Genomic DNA, 14,795 nt, shown 5'->3' on the forward strand with positions numbered 1-14,795 from the left:
GATGATGCAAACAGTTTAGTGTGTCAGGATGATGATGATAACGAGAGTGTGTCAGAAAGTTCCTATGATGGTGATGACAGCGACTTTGACGACACTTATGATGTTCCAAGATTGAGTGAGTCAATGCACAAGGAGAAGATATTTAATTGTACTGAGTGGAGTAAAGAATATGAGAGTGCAAGACCCAGAATCAAGGCAAGTCCGGCAAACTGTAACAGTGAACAATTAGAGTCAAAGAAATGGGAGCATAATGAACAGTTGCAAAGGGAGTCTTACAGACAAGAAGTTGCTCAATTGGAGGAGCAGAAGCAAAGACAAGAGGAAGAAGCAATCAAGTTGAAGGATTGTTGTGGAAAGCTTGTTCGAGATATAAAAGATTGGGAAGAGATGAAACGCAGAGACATGAATATGCTAGACCGTCAAAGAGAAGATAATGCCCGTCAGAAAGAGGAGAATGACCGTGAAAGAGTGGACAATGAGCGGCAAAGTGAAGAATTAAGGATGGGGAAGATAAAGCTAGAGGGTAGAGAAACAAAACTGTCACGCCGACGTGCGAAGTTTAAAACTGAGCGTGAACTATGTGAGAATACTTTGAGGGAGAGACTGGTTAAGTTGAACAAAGAGGAGATGGAGTTGCACAAAAGAGAAGTGTTAAGTCCAATTCAGTTTGATGGCGTGGGGCCATGGAAGGACTTTTACATGCATTTCGAAGCATGTAGGAAGTTCAATGAATGGAAGGATCATGAAGCAATGTTGCGGTTGATAGGAAGCTGTACGGGAAAGGCTTTGTCAGCATTGAGTGTTCATGAGATTGATCTGGAGGAGATGACGTATGATGAGCTTGTTAGCTTGATGAGTCGAGAGTTCAGACCGAAAGAGTGTAGGGAGTACTACTTTGAACAGTTAGTAAGAAGAGAACAAGTAGTAGGAGAAGACCTACGTGATCTGGGGCATGATATTAAGAATCTGGTAGCCTTGTCATTTCCAGAGATGAGTAAGCAAGAGCGAGATCTTGTTGCAACCCAGTATTTCGCCGGATCCGTCGCAGACTCAGAGCTTCGGGAAGAACTGTTTAGAGTGAATCCAGAGACCTTGCAAGAGGCAATTGAGATTGTTGAGGCACTAGAGTCATTTAATCGTGCTCAAGAGTTGCGTGCCTGTGGTAGTATTAGTGAGACAGTAGCAGCGGACAATTGGTCTAGCTCAGAGCCTATCAGGTTAGAAGAGAGTCTAACTATGGCGAGTTCACAGACATGTATGCCGGGAGTTGAACAGAGTAGACAAGAGATGAAGGTGGAGGTACCCAATGAGAGTCGGTGGGGTAAGGAAACTCCACAAAGTGGGCTATTGTTTGAGCAATGTGAAGTGAGGGGAATGTCAGGACAGAGGCATCTCAGTGAAAGTGAGGATGAGAGTCAGCAGATGGAAGACTATTACCAAGATTGTGAGGGTAATATGCATTCTGCTAGTGTCACAGACTTTACACAGAGGTTGATGTTGAAAGATGACTATTGTGAATGTGTAGTAGACAAGGACACTATAGGCATAGGTGAAGTAGGAGATAATGTCAAGAAGAGAAAGAGGATAGGAATTGACGATGAATGTGATCCTCAAGTTGCCAGGAGATCACCTCAAGTGGAGAGTGATGGAGCACAGGAGTTTATGAGAGGATTAAAGATTCAATATGAAAGAGAGGTACCAGAGATGGAGGCGGATAGTGATAGTGTGGTGGATATGCGAGTACAGGAAGTGGATAGGAAAGCATGCCAGGAAGGAGCAAGTAAAGAGGACACTGACAAGGGTCAGAAGAGTGACAGTAATGTAGGAAACAAGCGAGTAGGGGAAAAGAGGAAGAATTCTGACACTCGTGTAGCAGATACCGTCTATAGGACTGGTGATCTGGTATATATTTGTGGTGATGCTAGCCAAAAGAGTGGTACAGGGCAAGAATTATGCTGGCAAGGGCCATATCAGGTGATAGTTCAGTTGCCTAATGGTGCCGTCTGTATTGAGACAGAAAAAGGAAGTAGTATAGTTCGTAGGGCAAGAGTGAAACCAAGTGTAACAAGAGAAGTAGGGTCAGCTGTATGTAAGAGAGTAATGCAGGCTGCGGAGGCACAGACACAAGTGTGCAGTGCAGAGTGCATGTAGATCTATTAAGCCCAGAGTAGTGAGATGCATCAGTTGCAGTTGTAAATACGTTATGAGTTAATAGTTGTGTTACCAAAGTTGAGTTGATGATCTTATGCTAAGGATGAGGTTGAGCAGAGTCCTCATGTGTTGACTATGGTGTTGTATGTAGTCTTTGTTCGGGAAGGAATGGATTTCCAGAAATTTGAGACCTGAAGTAGATGTTAAAGTTGGACAAATGGTCAGGAAGTTACAGCAAGTGAATGTGACGCTGAATATGCAGGACTTAGGCTGATTATGTGTTTCAGTGGTGCCCTGCAGAAGAAGATGAATTAGATAATTTAACCATTCTTCCCAGAAGTCGAGGGGACAGTTTTTGCGAGAGTTACTATGCCATCAGAGCATGGTGTTTACAGTGCCTGTGTAAGTGGTAGTAATGGTCTTGCAATAGCATACGATGTCAGGTTGTGTCGGAGAACCAATCGATCGTAGCACATGTTGGACGAATGGGAGATACTGGTTTCAAGACATTAGTAGATGTTGTCATGGAAAGTTGCAGAAGAATCAGTTGGCAATAGGGTGATTGGCGACTATAGAGAAGCTCAAGGCGAGCTTAAGAGTATTGTAACAAGGGTTACAAGAGATTTAGTGTGACTGGAATTGACCCACTTAGGAGAGAGTGGAGGTGCAACAGATAGTGACAAGGTAGTGGAAATTGAGAAATTGAGCGTCAAGTAGAGGAAGAATAGATGAACAGGAGGAAACAGAAAGAACAACTTTGGCCTCGGGCATGCCAGATGATCAAGCTGACTACCTTTGCCAGGAACTTGTTGGCTTCAGGCATGCCAGATGATTAAGCTGATCTACCATTGCCATGACTGAGTCGGAAGGAGCATAGGACGCTATATATTTAAAAATGTTGTAGAGTAAAATGTGTATATACATGTGTAGTGTAAGACAATTTCGAACCCCGTTAGTGTTTCAAAGATCACATTTTGACGGAGCGTCAATAATGTTGGGAGGGGGCTGTGTGACGGGATTCGAAATATTAAATATTATTATTTAGTATCCTTTAATTTTATTATCCAAATCACGTAGTGCGCCTTTTTAAAGGCGAATTTAAACGAATTGCATTACGTCATTATCAATCAATCAATTAACTGGTAATGGGCCGCCCTGATTGGCGCGCTCCCTAATGGCATGAGAAGTGACGCAATCCGGAAAAAGCAGTGACCAGCGGTTTGTTGAATTTGGGGTAAACAACCCGGAACGAGTGATATTTATCACTAAAACAGTGCTGGGGATTCAGGTATTTATAAAATCCTTTAAGATTTGAGTAAACAAACATCGATAGCACATGATGAGCCCGCTGGCGTGTGTTTAAGTGCTCTCAAATGATAGAAATTAACGTTTTCTGGTGCGCTGTGTATTCAGATTTGCATTCGAAAATTACATGTAAACAAAACATGGTCGCCAAGATTTTGCGTATTTTGACATGACCATCTTGAGTTTGGGCTCAAAATCCTCTTTGTTGACATAATATCAGGTGCTAAATTGCGTGCAAGGGTCATCACTAATGTGTATCTATCATGATGTTAACTTCGTTAGAGTAGGACATGAGTGATTGGCCGTAAACTTCGTCATTTTCTAGATCGTTTACATTTTGGAAATTAATATTTTACAATTCGCACGTAGGCAATAGGTCATAGGGCAAGGTACATGCCGCCGCGGTACATGTACAAGTACGGTTTGCAATACAAAGCATTGGGCTATTGTGTATGATGTATAAAATAGATTGAATGTTTGTACTTTGTTATATTATGTCAGATGCTCCTAATTAAGTGATTGCTCGCCCATTGTTGTGATTTTAACTCATGTACCAAAACATTACTCCAAAATGTGAGTTTTTGAAGTCGAGGTATCAGTCGAGTTCATGCGAGTTATCCTTTATTCCTTTTATTTCAACCAAATATGTAGGTCCTCTATTTGGAAGTTATTAAAGCATTATTTATTTTGTGAGCCCAGTAGGCCTTCACTAGTTAGTAGTACATTCCAAAAGAAAGGTAACTCATTAACCATGTTTTGATATATTATACAGGTAGCACAAAATACTTTTACATGGTTTGTTGAAATTGTGTGTTATAAAAATGAATCCTTGCTATTAATGTGCACTATTTTGTCAATTGCTCTATTTCAAAAGTTCTCACATGCCACGAGTCGTGTGTTGGCGAGTTTTGATTTTCTTTGTAGAGTTGTTGAGCGAGTTGGTTTAGACTATCATGTTGTGGGGAAATACACACATGAACCCAAATTAACTCATTTTATTATTTCTTTGTGAAGTGACTAATGATAGCCGAGGTATATCATAGTGCTTTTAACATGGTGCACAATTAGTAGGTACTCAAAGTAATTAATTATCTATGTTCTCAGTAATAAATGTATTTGTAATATTGCAACATAATGTGTAATGCTCAATAGTGACCATGGGTGCGCTTGTGCTGGACAGTCATTACTAAGGAGAGTTATATATGGAGAGTTACCAAAAGGAGAGTTATGCATGGGAGTTTCACGATATGGAGTTCGGAGAGAATACACGCTTCAGAGAGGTGAAGCCGGTTGCACTCTGTGTAGGATTCAATGAGTTTTCGATGGGGAGTTAACAAAAAGTTCAGCAAGGAGTTTCACACTAGATTGTTCAGCAAGTCATTCAGTCACTCGTGTTGCAATGTTATATCATAATGTGTGTAGATATTAAGTAGTTTATTATATTAAATAGTCTTTATTTTCTCTTTATATCAACAGCCTGTTAATGTTTGCTCGTAGATGTAAGTTGGAACATGTCCTGTTCTGCTGTTGTTATTGCTCGCCTGCTGTTCTGGGGGTCTGTTAGCCTGTTTCACTCCCGTGTACTATTGCTGGCGCAGTAGCTCGTGTTTACTTGTACTGCTGCCTTCCTTGACAGATCTTGACAGCCTGTTTTGATTAGTACGTGTGATGACTATGGGTTTCGAAGATAGTGGTAGATTGAGAACCAGTAGAATGTTATAGATATAGTAGTGCTAAGAATAAATAAGTACCAGTTGAAAGTAAAAACAAGGTATCACCGTAGATTTCTTTGTGGTCCATCACAGTCTCCTCCAGTGCTTAGCTGGATTCCAGCTCCGGCAAACCCACCAATTAAACCACTTGCTACGTACCTAGCCGCTCGGTCCCGTCACAGTATTATACAGGATGTCCCAGAAACGTGGATTTTATAATACAACGCGGGCATAAACCCACAAGTCTCAACATACCTCTCTGACCACTGTGTCAATATTTAGGTTGTTTTGTTATTTTCTTTGTTGTTAGGTGTGTGTCTTTGAAGTGTAAACTAGGAGGTGTGGGAGGGTGTTTGCAATAAAGTTGCAGCTCTGTTTCCTCTTACCATTCTCTATTATTTGTTTTTAAACACTTCAACAACAAATACAAAAAGTCAAAAAAAAAGAGGCGCTATTATTCTTGAAACTATACATTGTGGCAGTGTACATGTATATGTACAAGTATAATGGGATTGGTTTAAAATTCTCTCTAACCGTTGATATAAAATGCATAACTTGCCATTTTAAACAAGGAGTATGGCCACGGAATAGGCCTGGAAGCGGCGCTAGAAATTAGCATGAAGCCGCATTCATATGTAAATAGCGTATTGTTATTTAAATTTGCGCCCAGACGTATTGAGGGCGACAGTCATGTTATCCAGACAGAAAATGTCTTGATGCGCCAGGCATGTCAAATTGCTGAGTGAATGTGTATAAATCCCCTTTCTGTATAGGTAATAAGCTAGTATATTTCGTGTTCCAGTTTGTTATAACAAAAAAATAAGTATTATATTAAATATATTAAGTGTATAAACTTTGAAATTGACATGAATTTGAAATGCAGAGCTCCAAATCTAGCTAAATCGTGTAGTGTGAAATTATGCTGTGTGAGCCCCTCTGCGTGGTAGAATTATATTCATAAAACATTGAATTTAACATATAATATGGGCAGCCAACCACGATTTATCAGCATTTAAAATATATATTAATTAACAAAGATAAATAATCAATAGTACAAATGACAATTTAACTAGTAAACAAGTCTAAAATCTTAAAATGTTGCCACGTGATTTCCCGAACACGTGATATGTCTACATGTGACCATTATTCAGATTTACCGAAGTATTTAGAGTATGGTGCACGGCTTGCAGGCAACTGTGTATTTCTTTACCTCCGTATAAAATCAATAATTCATGCTGGGAGCCAAGTAACATTCTGTCTCCTTAGTGCAGTTTGGTATTTTATTTTACTTGAGAGCATATAGAAATACATAAAGACGAATAAGGCGCCATGATGGAAAGGTATGCAAGGTCAGGTCGGGTATCAAAGGTTATTTTAACTTCAAATACTACTTGTGTTTCACACCTTGCCTCTGTCACGTATTTCCTTCATATTATTGACCTCAAGTCCTAATTTTGACTTTGCTATTGCAAAATGTCATTTCATATCAAATTAGTAGACTTTCTTTGAAAAAAACATATCACTGGTGCCTGATGGGAATATCCGTCCGCCATTTCATTAAACTGGATCGTTTTCGCCTGGTTTGTGCCCAGATGTATTGGGGGCGCGCTAGACTCTCATTGAACAGGCAAAGTTCGCAAAACTAACAACGTTGTTATTTGCCAATATCAATTAACATGATCCAAGGGGTCGAACATGAATTATTCATAACGGATCGATAACTGGCCTCACTTTCTAGCTAGTAAACCAGCGGAATTTTTCATAGGTTTTGCGTTGCTAATAGAACAACCGTGAATTTAGTGTCACCCCCTTGGTATGGCCGAGTCTGTACCCGAGCCCAGACTCGGATCATAGTTTTATTTGACTGGGAATCGGCACCCGGGACTTGGACATAAAATAGTTCAAACCTGGCTCCGACTTGGGGTACCAATGGACTCAGCCCTAGGACTCGGGACTAGGATATGGTGGACTCGGGTATAATATGCTCTTAACAGTATTGTGAGCTAATCTATATTAGAGTTAGGAATAAATAATTATTTTTACCTACCTGTATCAGCAATTTTTATAGTAGACAAATGAATAACTTTGTTATTGCGGTACGTGTCTATATAAAACACACCAACTCTTTCAACTGTAGCTGTTGCAGGGAATTTAACATCAAGTCGATTGTATTTCCACCAGGGTGTTGACTCTGGGGGTATTTCATAAAATCTTGTCTGTGTCCATTTAGGAAATCCACGACCTTCTGGAACATTGTAAGCCGTCCCTGTCCTTTCAATAGCGTCATGGCTACTACCAACTTCCCCAGTACCCGTGTACGCTGCTCTTCCAACTACGTAGGTTGCATCATTCTGATTCCATGGCACATAGGCGCGGTATTCATATCGCACAGTGGATGATGATGTATCCACCAGAGGATTATTATCGAAGAGTGTGACATCTATATCAAGTACTAGATAAAATATACGACGATTAAACAAAATTTGATAATAATTTATAACGCACAACTTCCTGCTATTTTGTTATACGTTATACTATAGACGAATCCAACGAGCCAAGTCATGGTCAGGATTTGGTCGGACATCTTTGGGTAGCCGCTAGCACCAACCTAGTGTTTTGAGCGTCCAATTGTGCAAATAAAAGTCGCCTAACACCTAGAGAAGATGCAAGGACGAGAAGTACATCAAAGCATAGATACCGCGTGTAGTTAATCCGATTATTATGAAAGGTGTAAAACGGGTGATGGAATGCAGTTTAAAATTTCCGCCAAGGCCGAATCATTTCACATTTTGAGTGCATTGTAGCCGACGGCTACCCAACTAAAGGCTGCTAGTCAGGTGTAGGAATGCGTGAATTTAGATTCGTCTATAGCTACTTCTACTAAGTTGACGTTTTGCTTCATTTTACCTTCTTCTACCATTCCTTTTCCTTTGCATCTTTCATTAATAAAGTATACAATAAGCCATTGGCAACACATTTGCACCTTTAAAAATATTGCTATGAGGAAAACAAAAAAACCTTGCTACTTACCGTCGCAATTTACAGGACAGCTGCACAACATTACAACACATACTATGGTTGTCCACATTTTGTTGCATTCAATTAAACATTTTCTTGCCAAAATTCACCAACAAGCAGTAATGTTTTAACCAGTAATGTACAGTGCTGAAATAGTGACATCTATATCAAGTACTAGATAAAATATACGACGTTTAAACCAAATTAAAAAAAATTATAACACACAAGTTACTGCTATTTTATTTATACATTTATACCTTACCGTAAAGATTTGCCTAATTGCGCGCATGTGCTCCTTTGCCTTACGGTAAATTTCACGTTAATAGAGAGTTCCCTCCTCGCAAGATCTCAACCAGGCGGCGGATGACATGATCGAGCCGGCAACTTGTGAAACCCCCCGGACGTATGGCATTTTCCAATATAGTCGGTTAGTTTTGTGGGGTTCATTATCGAACCCCAACGGTTTTAGCTTGTATTTATATTATTTATCAACATAGGCCTATTTGTTTGTGATATTTCAAGCGTCTTAAAATTTCAAAATAATCCCATTTTTTACTGAATTTAGAGAATGCAATGCGGCCACCACCTGATCTCAACAAGAATAAAGCGTCGGTGCTCTTATTTGCTGGTGAAATATTACGGCAGGACACTTTTAGTTTGTGCCTAAAATTCTAGTTATGTCAAGGAAGCCCATAGCGCCATTAGGCGAATCTTTACGGTATACATGTACATCGTTGCCTCGCCTGATATTCCTTCATTAACTTATTCTACCATTCCTTTTCCTATGCATCCTTCTATCAATAAAGTATACAATAAGATTGGTAACACATTTGCACCTTTAAAAACATGCCTCCGAAGAAAAGAAAAACTTACTTACCGTCGCACTTTACATCGCAACTGCACAACATTACGATATATACTATAATTGTCCACATGTTGTTGCATTCAAACGTTTTCTTGAATAATTTCAAAAGATTTTTTTAATTTTGAAACCATCAATGTGTAGTCACGACATTCTAATATAGTTCAATGTTTTAACTGAAACCAGAAGTAACTAATTTAGAAAAATGAACTTGCCAACATGACTATCCAGTCTGTGCTTATTAAAGGCCCATTCAGTGGTCCCCACCAAAGTGTTAAAATATTAAGATATTGTGTATAAATTGCCTAAAAGTGAAGGATATTTTTTCCACGAGAACAGAAATAGACTTGAACTCTTGAATCTTGAACTCGTATCGTCAATGTTATATATATAATATATTAATAGCGTAGTGAAGCCGACACTATTATAGCAATAATTTTGGCATAGACGCAAAGGACGCAAACATGCAGACATGTTCGCGTCTACGGAACATGTTGCATTTGACTCGGATATAAAGGCGCAGCAATCATGCAAAACGAGCGCGTCTTTCTTTCCAGACGTACACGCAATATTTCTCCGCGCCTAGTAACTCTGTCAATCCCGCAAAATCACCATGGATACGTGCATCATGCATTTTATTGTTAACTAATGTACATGTATGCACACAACACAGGGGCACTCACAATAGGCAATTGACCCCTACTGGTAGCGCTGTGTTGTAGATATAGGAGATGAACTAGTTAGCGTCATATATCAAAAAGTATTTTAGTACTTGCTCTATGTTACAATTACTTATTCTTTTCAACATATCTGAAATTTCAACCCGGTACAAGCTTTAATAACGGGGGACCATACATTTGTATGAGAAAGAAATCCTACCATCTGTCCAAACTCCCGTGTTATTCCAATGCACATTTTAATTCACCGGGCACGAAACCGTAATAGGTACAAATTTACTTTATGTGAATCAAGTATGATTTATTTTATACATGTCAATTATTAAATCATTAGCATAGTCCTTATAATAACGGGGGACCGCCTTGATGAGTAAATGACAGCAAACCAGTGAAAAATACCCCAAAACTCGGTCAGTGGAGCTCCGTCCGCACATGTCAATAGCGACATTATCGATTGGATTAGTCGACCGTAGCGGACAATTCGATCGCTCATTGGATTAATATTATCACGTGGTAATAAATTTGCATTGGACAATAGATTACTATAATGGTTTAGTACTGCATATATCGGTTTAAGGGGAGGCGATCTTTTGTGCGTAATTATAGAGGGCCAGGGGATTCACTCTATCATTGTAAAAAAATATTTGAAGAAATAAAAGACCCCTATGAATAAAATTCACGCCAGACACAATTTCTTTTAATGACAAAAATTAATTTTTGTAATCGATCAAAAACCAAACGTTTTATACCAATTTTGAATTTAGCCTGAATCCGCAAATATGGCACCTCTCGCCCTTTTATAGATCAAGGTTGTTTTTACCATTATGCAGCGAACCAATGTTGAAGCTATTTCACATACATGTTCAAAACACTCTAGAGAAAGATTGAGACTGTAATTATACTGCTGAAATATCTTTTGTTGATTTCGAATGATAATGTCTTAACATCGTAAATTTTAAGGTCAAATTCTAAAAATCAAAACAAAACATTGCGACGCAGATATTCCCCGACCTATGCAATTTCATCATCGTATTAGTGTCTTTATTATTTGTTTCAGGCCTTTTCCAAACGTTCGTGCTATTTATGCATAAAACGGCCAATCTAGCTTTACAAAATGCACCATTTTTATGTAAACAAAAGGCTAAAGATAGCATTATAGTACAGGACCAGCCTGTAGAATCCGTGACCAAATCAAGAGTCATTTTGGGATCTTTGATTGATTCTGAATAAATTTAGCTTCGGCTCACCTCCTGAAACTTCCGGGCATTCCGGGGAGAGGTCAATCAAGGTCACATGGGGGTAAAATGTTCAGAATGCTCCAATTATGTCAAGTAATCTATCAAAATACTCGTATGGTCATGAGGATTCCAAAAATGTATAGTTTGTTATGTGTCAGACCTTTCAGGAGGGCGCTATGACGAAAAATGTTCATAGGTCAACGACCTTTTTGAATTCTGACCATAGTTAACAACGTCCGGTTTCGGTGATTTTTGGTGTCTAATTATATGTTTTCTTGCATGAGAAATACAACTACGCAACTTAAAAACTGTACATGGAACCGATGACCTCCTTATTACAATATGGATGCTTTTGGCAGCCATGTTGCAAAAGAGGGTCATCGGTTCCTTGTATAGTTTTTTACTGCTTAGTTAGGCGAAAAATATATTAAAAACAAAACTTCTACCGACAAGTCTACCCGCCAAGCCAATAAAACAGATTTGTTTCCGTCGCACTTATAATAAATATTCATATTCATAAAGGTCTCGTTTTTCTAGAACATGTAGAACTAAAGAGAAATGGTCATAAGTATCTGAATGATTGTATTGTTTTGTGTAAGATACAAAAACAATGTACATGTATTCCATAATACGAGGATACAAATGCTCATCAATTGTTTTGAGGGGAAAAATGTGGAAAACATAATATTTTCTTTGGAGGAGGGAGTCCCAATAAAGTATGAGGGTTATGATTTTTAATTGGGGTCATAAAAATTTAAAAGGGCTTGAACTAGAGGTCATTACAGTTACATTGCAGTTACAATTGAGTACAATTAAACAATATAATTGTTTAATTTGCCATTAAGTGGAATTTGAATTACACAATATGAAATTAGATACCATAACCAGTTCCACTCACGGTCATCGTGAGTCATCGAACGCCCGCTAGGAGGTATCTCTGACTCATTTAGTTTGGAGAACATTATATATATTACCTTTTCAAATCGCACCATATATTACATTCAATCATTATTCCGGAATTATAATTCTGGTAATATCTGTTTACCCAAGTATGGTATAATTTCACTGTTAACAAAATTCGCCATACGTATATACCAATTTTATTGTTTTAAATTACTTTTGCCCAAAGTTATAGTCACTCAAAGTAGTAGGGATTTTCGTTTTGTGATGTTTTTAGGGACCGTTCACAAACACTTGTAAGGGGGGGCCTGATGCAAAAAAGTTTATCGCGAAAATTTTTCGGGCCCCCTTTACAGACCTCGAAAATTGCAGCCCCCCCCTTTTTGACATGAAAATTATGGGTCAACCCCATAGAAAAGTATATAAACTCAATGTTTCCAGGAAAATTTGTGGTCATTTTTTCAGGGCCCCCTTAGGAGGGTCCAAATTTTTCAGGGCCCCTCCCCTTTTTGTATCAGGCCCCCCTTACAAGTGTTTGTGAACGGTCCCTTATAACACATTTTCCTGAACTTTTGAATAATTTGTTTTAACTATTAACAGAGACGTATTTTTAAGGTTCTCTTAAACAATATATTGACAGCTCTCAAATTGTGGATACTCGGAAAATTTGCCTGCTACCCTGTTGTCGGAAATATGTTTTGTTAGTTTAAGGAGACATAAAATCATTCCTCCTCTTGTTCGACGCACAATCAACAACAAATTTTGGATTACTTCTGAGCGCAGTGTTGCACTAGATTCCAGATAACTCATTTGCTCTGATTGACGCGAGCGACCTGTTAAGTTGCGACATATAATGCGGAGCGTTGTACTCCCGTCAAGAGCGCCGTTTAACGTGTAATCGCCCAATCAGATTGTTGGTTTGTTGTTATGATTGTCAGACGATTGAATCAGCCAATCAGAACCTTACTTCTGTGTTTACGCTGTGCAATTTTTCTCTGTGATCAAGTATAGATTGCTTCGTGTCCATGGGCCCCCGCGGCTCTTGCTATATTAAAGCCATATTATAACATTTGCTGAGGAGGACGCCCTCAATGAATTTAAACAATAATTTACACGATTATATTGTACTTTATTAAACCAACATACCCTGCAAAAATCAAGACTCTAGGTGCTGTAGTTTTGTCAAAATCCGAGATTTTGAATAAAACGACGGAACCGGCGTTTTATTATTACGATGGAATTATTAGTCGAACGCATACACTATGTTCATAACACACAGCACGTACACGGCGCGCGGGACGATGATATACACAACAAAGGGTCGTACCATAACATGACCGAAGGAGTGGTACGTATTGGCGACATGTGCGCTGGTAGTAAATTCCAATTTTCTTTGCTTTGCCGTAGTTGTTCGGCTCAAAAATAAAAGGGGATATCTGACAGTAAAAGCTAACATTTTATGGCAAAGAAATGCTAATCTATTTTGTTTGAGAAATGTTATAATATGGCTTTAAATGGTGCGACCCTTATATACATATAGACTAAGGTTAGGATTTACCTTTTTGAAAAAGTAAAGTGTGGTCAAATATAAGGCTACCAACCATATACCCCCGCCCAATCGAAACCCTTAAGACCCATTTTTATAACATCTGCAGTTCTTCTTTCGGTCCACAATATAAGGACAGAAATTGCCAACATGTAAATGAATAAAAACATTAGTGGTCTTGGTTTGAGGAAGTCGAAAATGTAATAATACCTGCCCAAGTGTTTTGAAAGCTGGTTTGTAATCCTTTTCTATTGCCGTATTTTGGTGTTGTTTTTCAAAATAAAACAAGAATCACTTTCAGTTTGTTTCTGTAGGTGATGTGCTTTAATAATACAGCATGAACTTTAACTTCTTATTTTTCTGTTATAGTGTTGTGTGACGTGCTGTGTTTTGAAAATACAACATGGATTTTTTATTATCATTTTTTCTATTAAGGAATCGGATAGCAACGGGTGCATAGTATTTTTTGTCTGACATGAGAACAAGTCAGATACGTCGATTTGCATTCAGAATACGAGGAATGTCCTTCTGGTGTCAAATAATTTTTGAATTTGTGAAATTCTCGATATATAATACAAATTTTCGTGAAGGGACTTGGTTATACTCACATGAATTTACACACAATTTCGCTTTGAGACCATAACATTGTTGTTGTTGATACTTTGTCAGGTCTCGAAAGTAGTATCTACTTTGAAATTCGGCGGGCTTGGTCCTGTCGGGCTTAAGCTCAAAAGGCCTTTTTTAAAACTTGCTTACATAACATTACAAATATTGGGGTTTTTAATGCAAAAACCTGAACACAACAGATGGCGCTGTCAGCTTGCACTAAAATGATTCATATAATCGTTTTGAGTTGTAGAATAATTGATATGATGATTTTAGTGTGGTGACAGTGGCGAAGCCAGCACTTTTTCAGAGGGTTTTTAATTTTTTTTTATTCACTTTGCTTTTAGATTAAACAGGACAAAAGACAAATAACTTGAGAAAAAATAAATAAAAGATAGAAAGAATAAAAACAACACACACAAATACAAAAGCATCTCTTATATCACTAGTACGATACAATAGTATGCATATTTTTACATTCGTTTAAATACTTTGTTTGTCCGTGGGCACATGAGAAAGACAATAATAATTAATATGTTATATTTATATATAATTACTTTGTTGTTACATTATTTTTTTACACAAAACCTTCCCATTTCACACGAAAGATATTCAATTTATTTATTCTCTGAAAACAAGCTTTTTCTTCTTCAATTTTTTAACTTAAAAAATGTGAGAACGTGGCGATATATGGTTTCTCATTTGAAAACCTGTTCCTAAATAAATAATACTTAGCACTCAGAATAATATAGTTAAGCACTTTGAACCTTGAATGTCCTT

The sequence above is a fragment of the Amphiura filiformis genome, chromosome 2 (assembly GCF_039555335.1).
Source record: "Amphiura filiformis chromosome 2, Afil_fr2py, whole genome shotgun sequence".
Classification (NCBI taxonomy): Eukaryota; Metazoa; Echinodermata; class Ophiuroidea; order Amphilepidida; family Amphiuridae; genus Amphiura; species Amphiura filiformis.